Raw genomic sequence first — 17,462 nt, 5'->3', positions numbered from 1 at the left:
GTCTCCCAACTCAATTTCCTTTCCTCATCCAAAGGTTACTGCTGAGAAAGAGCATCAGTGTACATCTAGGTATTCCCCTGAGCGAACCCCCATTGCACTGGTCACCATTCATGCATTCATTCAACAAACACCCACCATTGAGAGTAGACATGACTCCTTTCCTTTCTCCAATTCTTGAAACAGATCATCTCACCAGCCTGGGTCAAACTTCATCAAATGTATTCGTTCTTCATCTCTGTTGTGAAACACATAACCAAGCCCTTCAGGCATGAGGATTGCCTATATTTATCAGACATTCATTCAGTTCATCACTTCTTACAATCCACTCTTAATCTTTGACTAATGCTTGTGTGTGCCTGTAAAGAGACTACTGGTAAATTAGTGACCCAGAGTCATGTTTAGGCATCCATTGTTAATGGCAATCAGCTACTGATTTGAAATGAGGTCTCTTTAATTTATTCCTGTCATTAAATCTTTTGAAGAACTGCTGACATTTCACCAAGAGGATGCATTGCAAAGATCTTGCGTTTTCAAACACAGTGCCAGGCCACCCCAGAGTTTCCCATTTGATAGCTCTCAAAAAAGACATAGAATCTTTTACACTAAGGAATGGTAAACTTTCACAAGGCTTACTATCCAGAACTCAATGAATGCATTTGCTATGAGATTTTATTTTCCCCCAAAATGATGTTTGTCTAAGTTTCTGTCTTTCTAATCACTAGATATACATTTAACTCACTTTTGATAATATCTGATCCTTCAAACCATAAAAGTCAGGGCATGCTTAAAGTAAAGGAAAAATAATGGTTAAAAAAAAAGATTGCCAACTATCCTAATGTAACACAAGATGTCAATTGTGTTGACATATTGTTCAATTGCAGATCTCAGCACTAAGAATCCCAAAATTTGTTTAATAATAATAACTAACATATATTAGTTTTGTTATTTTTTATTATGTAATGTATTTCATACGTCTAGGACTGAATTTTTATCCCTTCTAAAATTCATATGTTGAAGCCCTAATCCCCCATGTGATAATATTAGGATATGGGGCCTTTGGAAAGTAGATTTAGATGAGATCATGAAGGTAGAGGCCCCATGGTAGGATTATGCCCTTATAAGGAGAGAAAGAGACACCAGAGCTTTCTCTCTTTCCATTATGTGAGAATACAGCCAGGAAGAGAGCCTTCACCAAGAACCAAAACTGCTGGCATCTTGATCTTGGAATTCCCAGCCTCTAGAACTGGGAGAAATAAATGTCTGTTGTTTAAGCCACCCTGTCTATAGGATTCTGTTATAGCAGCTCAAATACATTATAAATATATTACACATAACAGTTATACATTATATTATACTTAATATATAATAATGTATAATGCGAAATAAAATCAACTAACACTTTAAGGCATCCCGTTAACAATTTTATATTCATTGTCTCAACCCAACAGCTCAAGAGGTAACTACTCTAATTTTACAGATGGAAGAATCAAAGCTTGAAGAGTATAGCTAAAATGCACAAGGTTTCACACATAATGAGGACCCAGGCAATCTCCACACTTAACCACTAAAATACAAAGTGAGCTTTCTGGGAAATTGGGCAAGTTCATTTTCAGTTAGCCTTTAACTAGGATTATAATTCCTAGATGACGGTCACTGCTATGATATCCCACTAGTGATTTTTCCCCCACTTTTATGATATCTTAGCTCTGGATATTACTGCCTCCTCCAAGCACTCTATCTTAGAAATAATTGGCTCAAGCACAAAGAGAGTTATTCTCAATTTAATGAATTCCAGCAATTCATCGTTTTGCTACCTCTTCCTTGCTAATTTATTAATAAGAATTACAATGAAATTGGCATGCTGTATAAATTCTTCCATATTCTCTTTACCTTAAAATGTCATCCCTGTTGGTCTCAAAAGGTGATGCATTAAGATTTATGGTTTATTACCAGTAACATAGCTATAGCCAATTGACCATAAAAGCCAACTATTTTTAAGTAATTCAAAATGCCCATTGTAATGAATGGAATATTTGCCTGAATAGGGAATATTAATATTTTTAAATATTCCTTTTTATTCTCTGTATTAATTATCTGGATATAGGCAAGCAGCTCATTAATTCAACAATAAATACTTTCACAAATCTGTATCTTCTATCAGTGAAAATGCTTTTAAATGGTACAGCATTACAAATCTATTGATTCTCATTATCTAAACAAGTTAATATAAAAATAGTATTGTCACTCTTATGTGTTGATATGGCCAAAAAGACTTTATGTCAACCACCAGATTTTCTACGCATCACTTTTATTGACTTTCTTCCTATTCTTAAAGTAAGGAAAACATTCCTTCATAGGATGACCAGCCACACCAGCTTGCCCAAGCCTGTCCTGGTTTTAACACTGAACATTCTGTATCCCAGGAAACACCTCAGTCCCAGGCATTTCCTAAATCTTCCTTCAGCCACCCTCCCCAGAGTTAATCCACTTTAACACCATAAGTCTATTCTTAAAATGTGTTGAAAACACCATTGATACACACTGCAAGAGGCTTTTTCCAAAATGGTATGATTCCCAGTATGTATAGCTCTTAAGAAATTGTTTCCAGCATACAGAACAACACAACAGAACCTGCTAGCCAAGACCCTGGATGCTGAGTGCCTTTCACCTGAAAACTAAGACAGGATGACAGCAGTGAAAAGAATTCAAACTTGTTCAGGCACACTTCTCTTTAACTCAAGAAAGTCCAATGAAGGAAGATTTTAGCTTTTCACCAAGAAAGTAAAAGTAGAAAGATATTCACATTTGGAGTGAGAAAAGACAAAACAAATTTAGTACTGAATAAGGTGAATTTGAGGTATCTTTGGGAGAGTCAGACAGATATATCCAGTAGATATTCATATATAAGGCTCTAGGGCTGAGATGAGAGGTTGGACTCAAAAGATGGGTTTAAGGATTATTGGATTATAGGTGCTAGTTGAAGTGGATGAGAAGAAGTGGATTGGACAAGAATATCTGGGGAGACTAAATGAGAAAGACGGGGCAGATGATGCATATCTCACCTAATTTCTTGAATCATATTGGTTCTTAAACTGCCTGACCCTGGATTCTACTCAACTGATTTCCTCTATATTCACCTTGCTGAATTTGAATTTGAATTGGCTGGTTATTCTTCTGCTGGATGGACTACCCTGAACCACTCCTGGGAGTCCAGTTTTTCTGACTTACTCAAGGCATCCTCTCTGTAAGCATACTCTAAGGTTTGTCCTGGGAGCCCTGTAGTAGTTAAAGCTCATATTTGAGAAATTTTTTATTCCTCCTTCTCTCTCTCTTTTTTATTTCTTTGTTTCAACAAATATCTATTGAGCACCAATCACATGCCAGGCACTACTCCAGGTACGAGAAGCTGTGAACCAGAAAGCACGGCATTACAACACATACTCAAGGGTTATATTTAACAGAAATGAGCTAATGTTATTTTTAGTGATTTTTCAATTTTGCTTTATTAAGAAAATAGTGGCAGAGCTGTTGACATCTCTTGAACTTGCTCTTCTAAAGAGAAACTGAAGAGCACCATATGGCTACTGAAGGTGTGGATGTTCTTTCTAAGTCATTAAGCACTAAAGCATTGAATAAACATGAAATGTGTTGTTAACAGAAAACTCTAGAGTTTACAGCAAGCTCAAGTCTCAAAACTATACCAATGCAGCCCTCAGACCTCACTTTTTCCAATGTAACTATCCATTCATTCAGCATGCCTTAGAACAAAACTATATCATCCTTTATAATACCCACATTTCCCCCACTCAGTAGTTTGAAACTTGCTGTCTAGTGGCAATAAGTGTTTCCATGGGCTATGGTGTCAAGGTCATTGGGAGGCTTTCTGTAATGCCTCTACTTGTTAAGGGAAGTTCACTGAGATAAGAAGGCATATGGTTGGCTCTTGTCGAGAAACCTAGGCTGTTTGAATCATATAGTAGTAAATGTCTTCTTCACTTTCAAGAAGGAAAGAAAAATGATTCCTAATTAAATGTTTAATGTTTATTATAGCTAGAATATTAGTTTTAGGTCAAATTTATGATGCACTAGATTTGTACTTTTTATGTTATATAGACTTTATAGTTCATCGAAATTTCTTATATAATCAATGTGTATAGTATATTTGAGCCCATTTATATGACAGAGCGTAATTTTATTCTTTAAAATTATTACAAAGGTTTACAGCTGTCGCATCTTTGCTTTTACGACATATTTTTACCACATCTATGGTTTATTTAATGGCAAGTCTTTGGTCAGGATTGCAATGCCCAATTATTATATTGTTCTTATGGGAAAATGTGACTGCTTTATAACAGAATTTCCAGGAATGGATTGTGATGAAAGGCAAAGACTGTTACGCCCTTGAAAGGAACAACTCAAGTGTGTATGTACACGTGTGTGTGTGTGTGTGTGTTTTGCATATATAGAACCCCTCTCTAACCAAGACATATCACCAGGCACCCTCTTCTAACAGGCTTTGATGGACAGGCTCTGAACTTTTTTGAGATTTTTTTTTTGCACCAGTGGAACAGAGCCCACCCGAAAAATCCACAACTACAAAGTTCAAGTCAGAGTCCTCAGTGTGACTCTGGATGTTCCTTGATATGCCTGATTCCTCAAATGTCCTCACTTTATTTACTCCTCTACACATACATTCAATTCTTCAGAAAAGATTCCCTTAGGGATACTATTTAATACACCTAGAAAATTGCATATGCAGCCATTTTTGAAATGAAAAGTGCCTGATATGGTTTGGCTGTGTCCCCACCCAAATCTCACCTTGAATTGTAATAATCCTCGCATGTCAAGGGTGGGGCCAGGTGGAGATAATTGAACCATGGGGGCAGTTTCCCGCATACTGTTCTCATGGTAGTGAATAAGTCTCATGAGATCTGATGGTTTTATAAATGGGAGTTCCCCTACACAAGCTCTCTTACTTGCCACCATGTAAGACATGACTTTCCTCCTCATTTGCATTCTGCCATGATTATGAGGCCTCCCCAACCATGTGGAACTGTGAGTCAGTTAAACCTCTTTCCTTTATAAATTACACAGTCTCGGTATGTCTTTATTAGCAGCATGAGAGCAGACTAATATAGTGCCCTTCTCATTTGCTTAAAAAGGTAATGTTTTTAAAATACGATAAATGAATGAGTGAACAATTTCAGATGTCTTGAAAGTTTCAGATATCTAATAAGAAAGAAAGGTGGAGAATTTCTGATCAGCCTCCAACACACCAATGCATTTGAAACGTCCAAAAAGGATTAGGCCAGGAAACTAAGTAAACTCACAGATAACTCATCCATTCACATCCTGAATTTAAACAATTTCTGTTCAGTACCACCTTTTGATTGTTCAAGCCCCAGGACATGGCTTGATTGGCGGTGGTAGCAGCAGAGTTCATGCCAGGAAATGTACCTGAAAATAAGGGGGAAGACCCCTATCAGACCAAAATAACAGGTGCTGTGGTTCTAGTGGTAAGATTGGCTGGCTGGCCAAGAATACAGGTGTGAAAGCTGGTGAATTATATTGGGGAAGATGGCAAGTATCCAGTCAGTATATCAGTTAGGATTCAGCTTCAGCCAACAGAAACCACTCTAGCTAGTTTCAGCACAAAGTGATTCATTACTAGGCATTAGGTAGCTTAAAACACCAATGCAGAGCTTCCAGGAGTAATTCCCAATGTCCTGCCACAATGGAGGAAAATATCACCACTGCAGCCAGCAGGAAGGTGTGGTGTAGAACACAGTACTCCTGATCTATACCAAAAAGTGAATGCCTCATACCCTGCCTTTCACTCCATCCTACTCAGCTTTGAAACCTACTCTTGTACATAGGTAGAACCAACATAGTACACAGAAACTGAACTCTAAGGGAGTCTTTTCAAGTAGCTTTTTGTTTTCCAGCATCTGCAGTAAAAGAGGTTAGAATGATGAGATGACAGATGGGAAGGTTGGAGTCAATACTGGAAATCTAAATCAGCAATGCAGCAAGGGAGAGTCAGGAACGAGGATAATATGCAAGAAAGAAGAAAACCTGTTCTTATCCAAGAAGGTGAGCTAACCCAAGGGGGGAAAATTCAAGGATGGGAATTTTCATAAGAAACCAGGAGTCAGCCATGGAGGGTATGTGATAGAGTCAAGAACTGTAATTTCTCCCTAACAGGAAAGGCTTGCTAGCAGGGCTGCAGTCAAATATCATTTGTTTGTTTGTTTGTTTAGTAATCTAAATGGGCATATAAAAGCTTCCTAGTAAGATGACCTCTCACATCCTTTAAGGAGCCAAAGCTGAAGCAGGGAATGTTGGTTGGTGGTCAAACAAGAGGTGGTCTTAACTGAACCCCTAGCCATAGACTTGTTAAATTCAAGTCATAGTATCTTCTTTAACCCTTTATGACCTGCCCTCCCTATGGGACAAACTGCTATGGCATTCAGGATACAGACAGCGCTTGGCAGGTGGCAGAGGTTCCATCAAAGGGAAACTGAGGACAAAGTGGCTTGCTCATCCAGTGAAAAAGTTGGCTTCTGCTCTCTGCAAGGTCAGCTGCAGCTGTCACTGCCTCAGGCTTCTCTCAGCAGTGTCTGACCTGCTGAACATTGAAAGGAGGTTGCCAGTCTCCAAACTGCAGAAATTAGAAACAGCCCAGACCTTCTTCATGTGTGTACGCCCAGCCTTTATGAGCCAATGTCTTCACAACCATTCTCAATAAAACCTCACCAGTCAGAGTTTAGGGAGCAGACATCTGACACCAGTGCACTCCAATTTCTCTGAAGACTGCTCTACTCTTGCATCCCAGGGGTCTGCCCAACAGACAATGATAAAACTGACAATGATAAAACAATGTTGTTGATATTCAAGGCATCTCTCCATATTGTATTCACTACAACCTTGGAATAGAGGCAGGAAAAATATAAGGATTCCCCTTTAAAGATGAGGAATCTGCCCAAGGTATGTTAGTCCCAGACCAGACACCAGGCCCACTAATTACAGCACCAGAGGTGACACCCTTCACTCTAAGCTAGAGCACCTGCTGTTTAGAGCCAGATCCCAGGAGCAAACAAAGAGGATTCAGAGGCCCACCCTGGCTGGACCAGGTCTTCAGGAGTTAGAGCACTGAGCCTCCCCAAGAAACCTTGAAATGCTTCATTGCAAAGAAAACTTCTTAAGGCACATCAATCTTTTCTAGGTCATAGTTGGGCAAAATAACCTAACAAAATTCTGAAAACAATTTTAGAATTGAATGGGAAAGAGTAGGAAAGGGGAAGGGGAGAGAGTCTAATGGCAATCCCCAACTTTTTTTGGTGTCTACATCCTATTGAAATCTGCCTGGCTTTAAGACCTTCTCCCATAGCGCTTTCCAAAGTGCTAGTCAGATGTGCTGCTATAGTTTGAATACGGTTTGTTTGGCTCCACCAAATCTCATGGTGAAATCTGATCTCAGTGTTGGAGGTGGAGCCTGGTCGGAGGTGTTTGGGTCTGGGGTGGATTCCCCATGAATGATGCAGTGCCCATCTCTCAGGAGTGAGTGAGTTGTCACTCACCGCTTCCATGAGAACTGGTTGTTGAGAGAACCTGCCACTGGCCCCTGCCTGATGCCTCTCTTTCCCTGTGGTCTCTGCACACACAGGCTCCCCTTTGTCTTCCTGCAGGAGTGGAAGCAGCCTGAGGTCCTCACCAGATGCCCAGTCTTGAACCTTCCAGCCAGCAGAATTGTGAGTCAAATCAACCTTTTTTCTTTATAAATTACCCAGCCTCGGGCATTCCTTTATGGCAGCACAATGGACTAAGACACATCTTTCAATTTACTACTAATTTTGCTTTCAGAATTTCCCCACACTGCCCCAAGATAATTGAAGATGCTTTAGTAGAAGACTTACGTGATAAAGTGGGTAAAATAGGAAACATATTGCCCTCAAACCCACAACCGTCACTCAACATTTGTGGGCCCGAAGAAACTAGAAACCCATAAAAGATGAGCTTAAGGGCAAAAAGGGAAGGAAAAAAGTGAAAATAAAGTAGAAACACACAAATTTTACCTTTAACAAACCCGTTACTATAAGGAGAGAACTTGCTGGCTTTTCCATCCCAAATCAGCTTAATAACTTTAAGTGGTAACATTCATTGAGGGCACATTTTGTGCCAGGCACTACTGCTAAGCCCTTGACATGCATTTCATTTGAGAACACCCTGGGAAGAAATAAGTACTATTCCCATTTTACAGAAAATAAAAATAAGAAGTGAAACTAAGTTGTGCTTATCAAATTTAATGTGTAAACGAATGAGCTGAGGATCTTGATAAAATGCAAATTTTGAAGCCGGGTGTGGTGGCTCACACCTGGAATCCCAGCACTTTTGGAGGCCGAGGCCAGCAGATTGCTTGAGTCAGGAGTTCAGACCAGCCTAGCCAACATGGTGAAACCCCATCTCTACTAAAATAACAAAAATTAGCCAGGTGGTGGCACACGCCTGTTATCCCAGCTATTCAGGAGACTGAGGCACGAGAACCTCTTGAACCTGGGAGATGGAGGTTGCAGTGAGCAGAGATCATGCCACTGCACTCCAGCCTCAGGGACAGAGCGAGACTCTGTCTCAAAAAAAAAAAAAAAATGCAAATTTTGATTCAGCAGGTATGAATAGGACACCGACCCAGGACTTCAGGGTCCCAGGTAACATTGGTCCAAGGAATTAGGCAGTAAGGGATTAAGGAACTTGCCAAAAGTTAAACAGCTGGAAATGGTGGAAGCCAGATTCAAAATCATTAAGCCTATGTCTACCGACTATGCCACTGGTTCTCAAAGTGCAGTCCTGGGCCAGCAGCAGCAGCATTCCCTGAGAACTTGTTAGAAATGCACATTCTAGGGCAGCACCCTAGATCTACTGAATTGGAAACTCTGGGGATGAGGTCCCGCAATCTATGCTTTAACAAGCATGCTAGGAGAGTCTGATGCACCCTTTGATTTGAAACTACCACCCTACACCGTGGTTTTCAAAATCTTTCCTATCACTTTGCATTTGAGTCTTGGTATGTCTTTGGGGTTTTGACATATTACAACCCCTATGTGCTAATAACAATCATGCAAAAGGTCGTTTCTTCAGATAAGGCTGAAAACGCATTACCCCTATAACTAAAAATGCATTGCCTTTATCTTCTCCATACCAGAGGAGGATGGCAAAACAACTTACGCTGCCGATAAGATGGAATGCAAAGGAAGAACTTAACTGGCTTTCCAAATCAAATTGTTTATATGCTCTGGGGTTATAAAGTATAACTGAGCTGCTGCAGGCATGTGCTTTATACCTAGGAAATGATCATTCTCCTAGGCCTAAGCGCAGAACAGATTTCTATGAAGGAATGGAAATGTTTCCCCAGAAAATTCCCCAGCATGGCAACAACAATGATGCATCATTTCTTTTTCACATTCAGAACCACAGAACTCCAGTGCTTCCCCAAAGCAGGTCTCTGTGGCTGCCAGAAATAAAAAAATATATATAACCCTAAAATAGAGACTAAATGCAAGTCAAAAAATGGAAGAAAAGATAAGCATAGTAACATTTTTCTACTTATTGAGCCAAAAATAATAGTATCCCATTCTGTTCAATTTATAGTCTACTGAAGATCCGCTTCAGTCCTTACTTTATCTGACCCAATACATTCATCCTCACTAAAGTTTCTACCTCATACTCACTCTGGCCAGACTCCAGTCAAGATATTTTATAAGTTGAAAGTGTGATAGGCTCTTGATGACAGCACATATTTTCCTGCATCTGCACTAAATTCAAACCATTCTTCACAGCCCTACTAGACATGGGCAAAGTTTCTTGTAGCCAGTAGGTGTCCTTTGATTGTATTTTTAGAATAGCCCATGAATAAAATAGAGTTGGATTGCCCAAAGAAAGCCAGTAACTAAATATGACAGTTTGAATATATCAGGAGAATTCCAATATTTTATCTGAAGAACAGTCTCCCCGATGTCTTTGGAAATTATATGCTATATTCTGATTCCCAAATTTGGATAATCCAAGAGTTGCTTTAGGCATTGAAAGATACAAGAAAGCAACAGAAAAGCACAGTAATACTTAGAGTAAATGAGCAAGCACGTGTGCATGAGCATGCACACACACACAAGCGTGCGCGCGCGTGCACACACACACACACACACCACGCAAGACCAGGAAAGAAGGCGTCAGTGGAAGAAAAAACCAACCTTACAGTCCCTTGCTACACAATCTTCTCTTCCTTTCAGCCTTTTCTCTAAAGCCCAAACTTCCTCCATGGTTATCTTTAGACATTTAATTAATTTGCACCCACGTCCCCAGAACTCTTATGCCTTAACTTCCATCTGAGCCTGACCCCAGAGAATCAAATACATATTCACACTCTCAGAAGCTGGAGATCTTACCATATTTAACAAGAAGCGTCTCTGACAGTAATTGGAGTTTTGTATCAAGGTAAATAAATGGCAAGATCATAAGAACATACTCCAGTGGCCCTGTGCATCCTGGAAATGCTAACATCAGAGAGCAAATTTAACATAAGGCCTCGGTGGAGATGAATTTTCTACAAACAAACAATGTGAAGAAAGCCTCACTTTTGTCATGTGTTATTCCCATTGAAGAAAAGATGAATATTCTGTTTCATATGTTTGTTTGTTATATGTTACCAGAAGCTGCTGCTTCATTTATTTAATAGGAGATTTTTCACTTCCTCACTGCATAGACTAAGTTATCATCATATCTTGGCCAGCAGTGGCTTTTAATGCTAATTGTCCAAATTATTAAATGTGCTGTGATGTTAACACTTCAAAAGTGAGTCAGTTTACAGGTAGCTTATCTTTTTCTTTTATCCGCATTGAGTGAAAGACCCAGCTTCTAAGACTAGAAAGCTTTCTCTAAGACAGGGTTTCTCAACCTCAGCACTCTTGGCATTTGGGACTGAATTAATTTTTTATCTTGGGCTGTTTAGACAGAATGGTAGCCCCCACAAAGTTGTCCCTGGAATCTGTGAATGTCACATCACATGGCGAAAGAAATTCAAGTTTGTAGATGGAACTAAGGTGGCTAATCCTTAAAATAGGGAGGTTATCCTGGATTACCTGGGTCAGCCCAGTGTAATCACAGTGGCCCTTAGCCATGGAAGGAGGAGGCATAACAGATGGTCAGAGAAATGTGATCATGGAAGAGGCAGGAGAGATTTGAAGCACGAAAGGGACTGGACTCAGGATTGCTGGCTTTGAATATGAGGGGGTTGGGGGGCAGGCCCAAGGCTACGAATGCAGGCAGTCTCTAGAAGCTGGAAATGGCAAGGGAATGAATCCTCCCCTAGAGCCTCCAAAAAAAGGGAGCCCTGATGACACCTTGATTTTAGCCCAGTGAGCCCCATGTCAGACGTCTGACCAATAGAAGTAGAAGATAATAAACCTGTTTTGTTCTAAGCCACTAAGTGTGTGGTAATTTGTTATGGCAGCAATCACTAAAACCATCCTTGCGTTTAAAAATGAATGGGAGCTATCCTGTGCATTGTAGAATGTTTAGCAGCATCCATAGACTCTACTTGCTAGATGCCAGTAGCACCCTCCCCCTGGTTATGACAATCAAAAAAATGTCCCAGACATTGCCAAGTGCCCCCTGGGAGGTGGGGTTTGCAGGGGAAATCACCCACAGAGAACCACTCCCTAGGTCTACCAGACTTACTTATTTTCAGGATTATATTCTCTTCTGACCATTAGGACATAAATACATACTCAACCTCAAACTTTTGGGCCAAATCATTTTAATATTCCAATATAGTGCAAAAAAAGTTATTTATATTTTGAAAAATATTAAAGAAATAATTAAACAGAAAAAATATATATCACCCATGATTACACTAGAAACAAAAATGAGCCTCGCTCTACAGGAAGGCAAGAGAGAAGGTGTGAAAGATACATGGTTAAGGTCAGATCCAAGTAGGCAGTTGGCCCATGACCAGTAATGATAAAAATAATAACTTTAACAAAAATAACTAAGGGCTTAATATCTATTACTTCATTTAATCTCCAAAACTATTAATATCCCCATTGTGAACCATAACTCAGGGATGCTGAGACATTCTAGTCATTTGCAAGTTACTATAGCCTTTACTTCAGAGGTAGAGATGGGGTGATCTTGTTATCCACGGTCAGAAAAGATGGGGTGGTCATTCTAGGAAAGGAGGCCCACCTCGCCCCTGTGTGTACTGAATGTTCAATAAATGTTTGGAGGTTGATGGGAGAGTGATGAGACCCACACACACAAATGTCAGAAAGCAGCTCTTTGTCTCAGTCTATTCAAATACTAAGACTCGCCCTATTTAACTGGGTATTCTAACAAAAACGCACACATACAGAGATCTTGGGAAATTCTTTAAATGAGAGTTGATGATGAAAACTCACGATGATTCCTTAAAGTCAAGGCTATTCCCTTCTCCCCCACTAAACCTATGTTACTGTTATCCCTGGATCAGCCCCAGAAGCTTTAAAAAATTGTATCATGGCTGAGGGCAGTGGCTCACACCTGTAATCCCACTACTTCGGGAGGCCAAGGTGAGAGGATTGCTTGAGCCCAGCAGTTCAATACCAGCCTATACAACATAGTAAAACCCCATCTCTAAAAAAAAAAAAGTTTAATTAGCCAGATATGGTGGCAAATGCCTATAGCCCCAGCTACTCAGGATGCTGAGGCAGCAGGATCACTTGAACCCAGGAGGTCAGGGCTGCAGTGAGTCATGATCATGCCACTGCACTCCAGCCTGAGCAACAAAGCAAGACCTTGTCTCAAAAAAAAAAAAAAAAAGAAAGAAAATTAAGGTGTCGCAGGGACATGCAAGCAAGATATCTAGAGGAAATCTCCATCCTCATCTGTTCCCTGACACTGAACACTCCTTAACTTCACAGACTACCTGTTCCTTTGGTCTTCCATCATCATTCTCTTAATATTGAACAAATGGTTTACCACAGACCCAGCTTGGAACTTGTTCACAGTCCCATTTATGCCAAGAGCTTTCCAAATGACCCATCAGCCTTTGCCATCCCTAGACACCCTTTTGAATGGCCAAAGGACCACTGAATGGCTCAGATAAGGACCAGTTCTGTCTTCGGCTCTCTTGGAGCATGGCCCATCTCTGTAGAGCCACCTCAATAAAGCATTATTCACCAGATGAACTGTAAATCCCAAGTCTTCATGATGTTGCCTTATAGGAATGTCTGTTTTGATATGTGTTCCTTTCATTTGTGGGAGATTCAGAAAGGGACATGGATGACCTGGGGAAGGCGGAGAGACAGAGCAACTGCAAGGACAGCCAGTAATCCTGCCTGCAGTGGACAGTAACTATATCACATCCACATTATCCATAAAGGACCATTCTGCTAATGCAGATTATTTTCTTTTCCAGCTTTGCAATATCTGGTTCACTTTAGTATCATATTAAATGTAAGAAATCAATGCTAGACCCTTTGCCTTTGCAGAGTCCAATGTCAGAAATATTTCTTGCTGCTTTACCTGAATGTCCCTTTCCTCTGCTTTTTAATTTTTTTTAAATCTTGCTGCAGGAAGTAATAAGCCCCAGGGTAAGAAGACAGAAAGGCAACACTGCATCAGAAAACACCATTTAGATTATATTTTATCGACGTTGTACTAACAGCACCCCCAAAAATGAAAGGTAATTATTTAAATGGGTTGTATGATGAAGCGGTTTGTTGCCGTACACGGAGCTAAAGAATTGAATGCCAAACCATTTCTAACATCCAGTCAGTAATTAGGGAAAATAAAATGCAACTTCACATTGAGCAAAAGCACCTAAACTGTTGCTGGGATGACAGGCCCCACCGGAAACTCGTTTCAATGGCTAGAAAGTCGGTCTGCCACCCAGTCTCGATGCTTCTTCAGCAGGACCAGGACTGATTGTTCAGCAGTAAGTTCTGCTTTAGGCATCAAAATGGCAGGAAGGAAATGCAGGGCAAGAGGGGCATAAAACCTCACTAAGAACCAGAACACTGTCAAATTGGGAGGTTCCGTAGCCTTCACCTTTGGATCTTTTCAAGCTAAGCTAACAGGTCCTGGGTGGGTCCCGCAGGGGCCGTTGCTGTAGTTCACTGGGGCTAATGGGAAGAGAAAAGGAAAGAGCTAGAGGCAACTTTTCTGTCCCCATTTTACAGACAGAAACTCAAACCTAAGCTAAAGATGGATTGTTGATTATTTTTATTTCTGGAAAAAGGAAAAAATTTAAAAGTAGGGTCAATTGTTTGGGGGAAGTTCATTCAACAAACATTTATTTAGTACTTCCCATGTGAAAATGAAGCCAAAAAATTGACAACATGTAGAACATGATCCCTTTGTTGAAGTAAATAGATATTTACGCAAGTAACTATGATACAACTCAGAATTAAATGCTTGCTACAGGAGAGGTACAACTAAGTGCTCCCATTGCCACCCACAATAATGAAGGGATCAGGAAAGGTTTCAGGAAAGCCACAGTATTTGAGCTGCACCTTTTAGTTTGACAAGGATCATAACTGAGAGAGAAGACATAGAAAGGCACCCCAAGCTGGGAGCACAGCTGGAAGCAAAGACTCAGCAATGCAGGTGGGCACAGCACAAATGGGAAGCAGATAATGCTCCCTCTGGACTAGAAGGAAAAGTTAAAAAGGAAAATGATACTTCCTGATGTATATTTCAAGCAAGCACCTAAAGCTGTGCTGGCACATAGTGGGCACCCAATCAATACTTTTTGAGCATATAGTGTACACTCAATAGTGGGCAACACACCCAAAGTGACCTCCAATGAGTCACACCCCTGCAAAATTCTCCCTCTTTGTGTTTGAGTGGAACCTGTGACTTGTTTCTGATCCATAGAATATGCCACAGGTGACAGAATGTCACTCCCTTTATTAGGTTACATTATAAGTCTCAGGCTATTATGCCTATGATCATCTATAAGATTTTATCTTATCAGACAGGAGAGAGAGGTTCCTTTGCTGGCTTTGAAGAAGTAAGCTGCCATGTTATAAAAGGGCTATAGCACAAGGAACTGCCTCCAGGCAGCAGAAAAGAAGAAAAGAAGATGAATTCTGCCCACAGTCTTAAGTGGAGCATGTAAGCAGTTCTTTCCCCAACAAAACCTTGGATGAGACCACAGCCCCAGCCAACACCTGTATTAACGTCTGGTGAGCCCCTAACACAAAACCCAGATAAACCTTGCCTGCACTTCCAGCCCGCAGAAACTGTGACATAATAAAGGGGTGTTTTTTCAAGACACTAAATTTGTGGTAATGTTTTATGCTGCATAGAAAACTAATACATTGGGTAAATAAACATTGAAAAGGGTTGGCATTCAAAATCAGAGCAGGGAAGGCATTAGAATCATGCTACAGAAACAGAATCCCTTCATGGAAGAGTGGTTATAAAGTATGGCACAATACTCTGTTTTCTTTTTGGCAACTACAGACGCCTTATTAAACAAGCTAACATATGAAAAGTGCTCAGATGATGCCTGGAACATCACGAATGCCGTAAGTATTAACTATTATTGTTGTTACTGCTGTTATCATTATTCTTTCTTGCCATGAAGACATCTCCTCAAGAGAAATAAGTTGCTCTCCTTAGAAACACCGCTCTCCTAGGATGTGGAGAAATAGGAATGCTTTTACACTGTTGGTCGGAGTGTAAATTACTTCAACCATTGTGGAAGACAGTGTGGCAATTCCTCAAGGATCTAGAACTAGAAATACCATTTGACCCAGCCATCCCATTACTGGGTATATACCCAAAGGATTATAAATCATTCTACTATAAAGACACTGCAGCACCGTTCACAATAGCAAAGACTTGGAACCAACCCAAATGCCCATCAATGATAGACTGGATAAAGAAAATGTGGCACATATACACCATGGAATACTATGCAGTCATAAAAAAGGATAAGTTCGTGTCCTTTGCAGGGACATGGATGAAGCTGGAAACCATCATTCTCAGCAAACTAACACAAGAACAGAAAACCAAACACCGCATGTTCTCACTCATAAGTGGGAGTTGAACAATAAGAACATATGGGCACAGGGAGGGGAACATCACAAACCAGGGCCTGTCAGGAGATGGGGGGCTGGGGGAGGGATAGCATTAGGAGAAATACCTAATGTAGATGATGGGTTGATGGGTGCAGCAACAATACACATATTATACACATAGGCACATGTATACCTATATAACAAACCTGCACATTCTGCACATGTATCCCAGAACTTAAAAGTATAATAAATAAAAAAAAAAAGAAACACTGCTCTCCTTAGGTCTTAAGCTTTTGAGAACTTTGAGAATCCAAAGAAAATTACATACTAACCACCACTGAGAAAAATGTGCAATTCAATGTGTGTGTGTGTATATGTGTGTGTGTGTGTGTGTATACAACATTTTGCCTACAGTTTCAAGGGGCCCTCAGATGAGAACCAATGTCCTAAAAGAATATGGAGAATATGACACATTAAGATAGAAGGGAGAGTCACCTGAAAACCACAAGAGACAGTACACTTCAGACCTCTGATTTTGCCCTTCTCTCTGATGCCAAAACATTGTGACTATCTTCTTTGGCCAGTACCAGTTTTATGTTTAAATACCATGGAACCCTGTCCAATCAGGTGTTGTTTCTGAGGTAGAGATTATCCTCACTCCTGGTGCTTTTAAGTAATGAATGATGGATGCCTCGTGCCTCCAGACTCATCACTAATAAGACCTACAACACACTTGGTCTTCCAAAGCCAACCACAGCAAATTCTCCCCAGGCTTCTACATATCCTATGGCCCATCTATGGAGTCTAGCAAGGCCGTGTCAATAGCCCCATGAGGTTCCACCCTTCTCACAAGGCACTGCTGTGTCTCAACTTTGGTGAAGATGGCAAATGAAAACTAAGGAGGTTAGCTCAATCTCATAAGAGTCCACAGCACACAGTTGTGGTCAAAGTCTCCCATGCTACAATGAATGCATTCATGTTAGTCCAGTTAATAAATGCAAGCGTCAGAGGCCACCTGATTCAGTTTATCTGTTTAAGTTGACAAGGTTGTATTCCTGGGACTGCAAAGCATTTACAGTTAAACTAGAATTTCAGCTTCCTGCCTGGGAAAATTTTTTTCAATGGACGTGGAAATACGATGAACAATTGTGTTGACCAATGAGCAAAAGATAATGTGCATGGAATTAGTGAAAAGTGAAACTCATGCTTCCATTAACACAGTCCATTCAGTCGCTCTGAAATATATATTATATATGTATGTTACATTCACACAGTGGCTTGAAATTAATAATCAAATTTGCACATCATTTTTAATTAAATCCACATCTTTCCTGTCTCCCAGCTGTTGGCCCGGTGTTTATGTGGACTACATCTGGCAGTCCTCAGCATTCTCCACAGTCACTC

The 17,462-nt window shown here is 40.4% G+C and overlaps 1 long non-coding RNA gene across 1 annotated transcript; it reads left to right on the top strand.

Annotated features, from left to right (window-relative positions):
• The first annotated feature begins 6,010 nt into the window (after positions 1–6,010).
• LOC103877013 lies at positions 6,011–15,274 on the top strand. The gene is made up of 4 exons (XR_002516694.2): positions 6,011–6,093; positions 7,667–7,751; positions 13,605–13,714; positions 15,008–15,274. It is a non-coding gene; the product is annotated as an uncharacterized LOC103877013 (long non-coding RNA).
• The last annotated feature ends 2,188 nt before the right edge of the window (positions 15,275–17,462 follow it).

The sequence above is a fragment of the Papio anubis genome, chromosome 14 (genome assembly GCF_008728515.1).
Source record: "Papio anubis isolate 15944 chromosome 14, Panubis1.0, whole genome shotgun sequence".
NCBI lineage: Eukaryota > Metazoa > Chordata > Mammalia > Primates > Cercopithecidae > Papio > Papio anubis.
The sequence above is the reverse complement of the archived record's forward strand: the minus strand, read 5'-3'. Positions and strand labels throughout refer to the sequence as shown.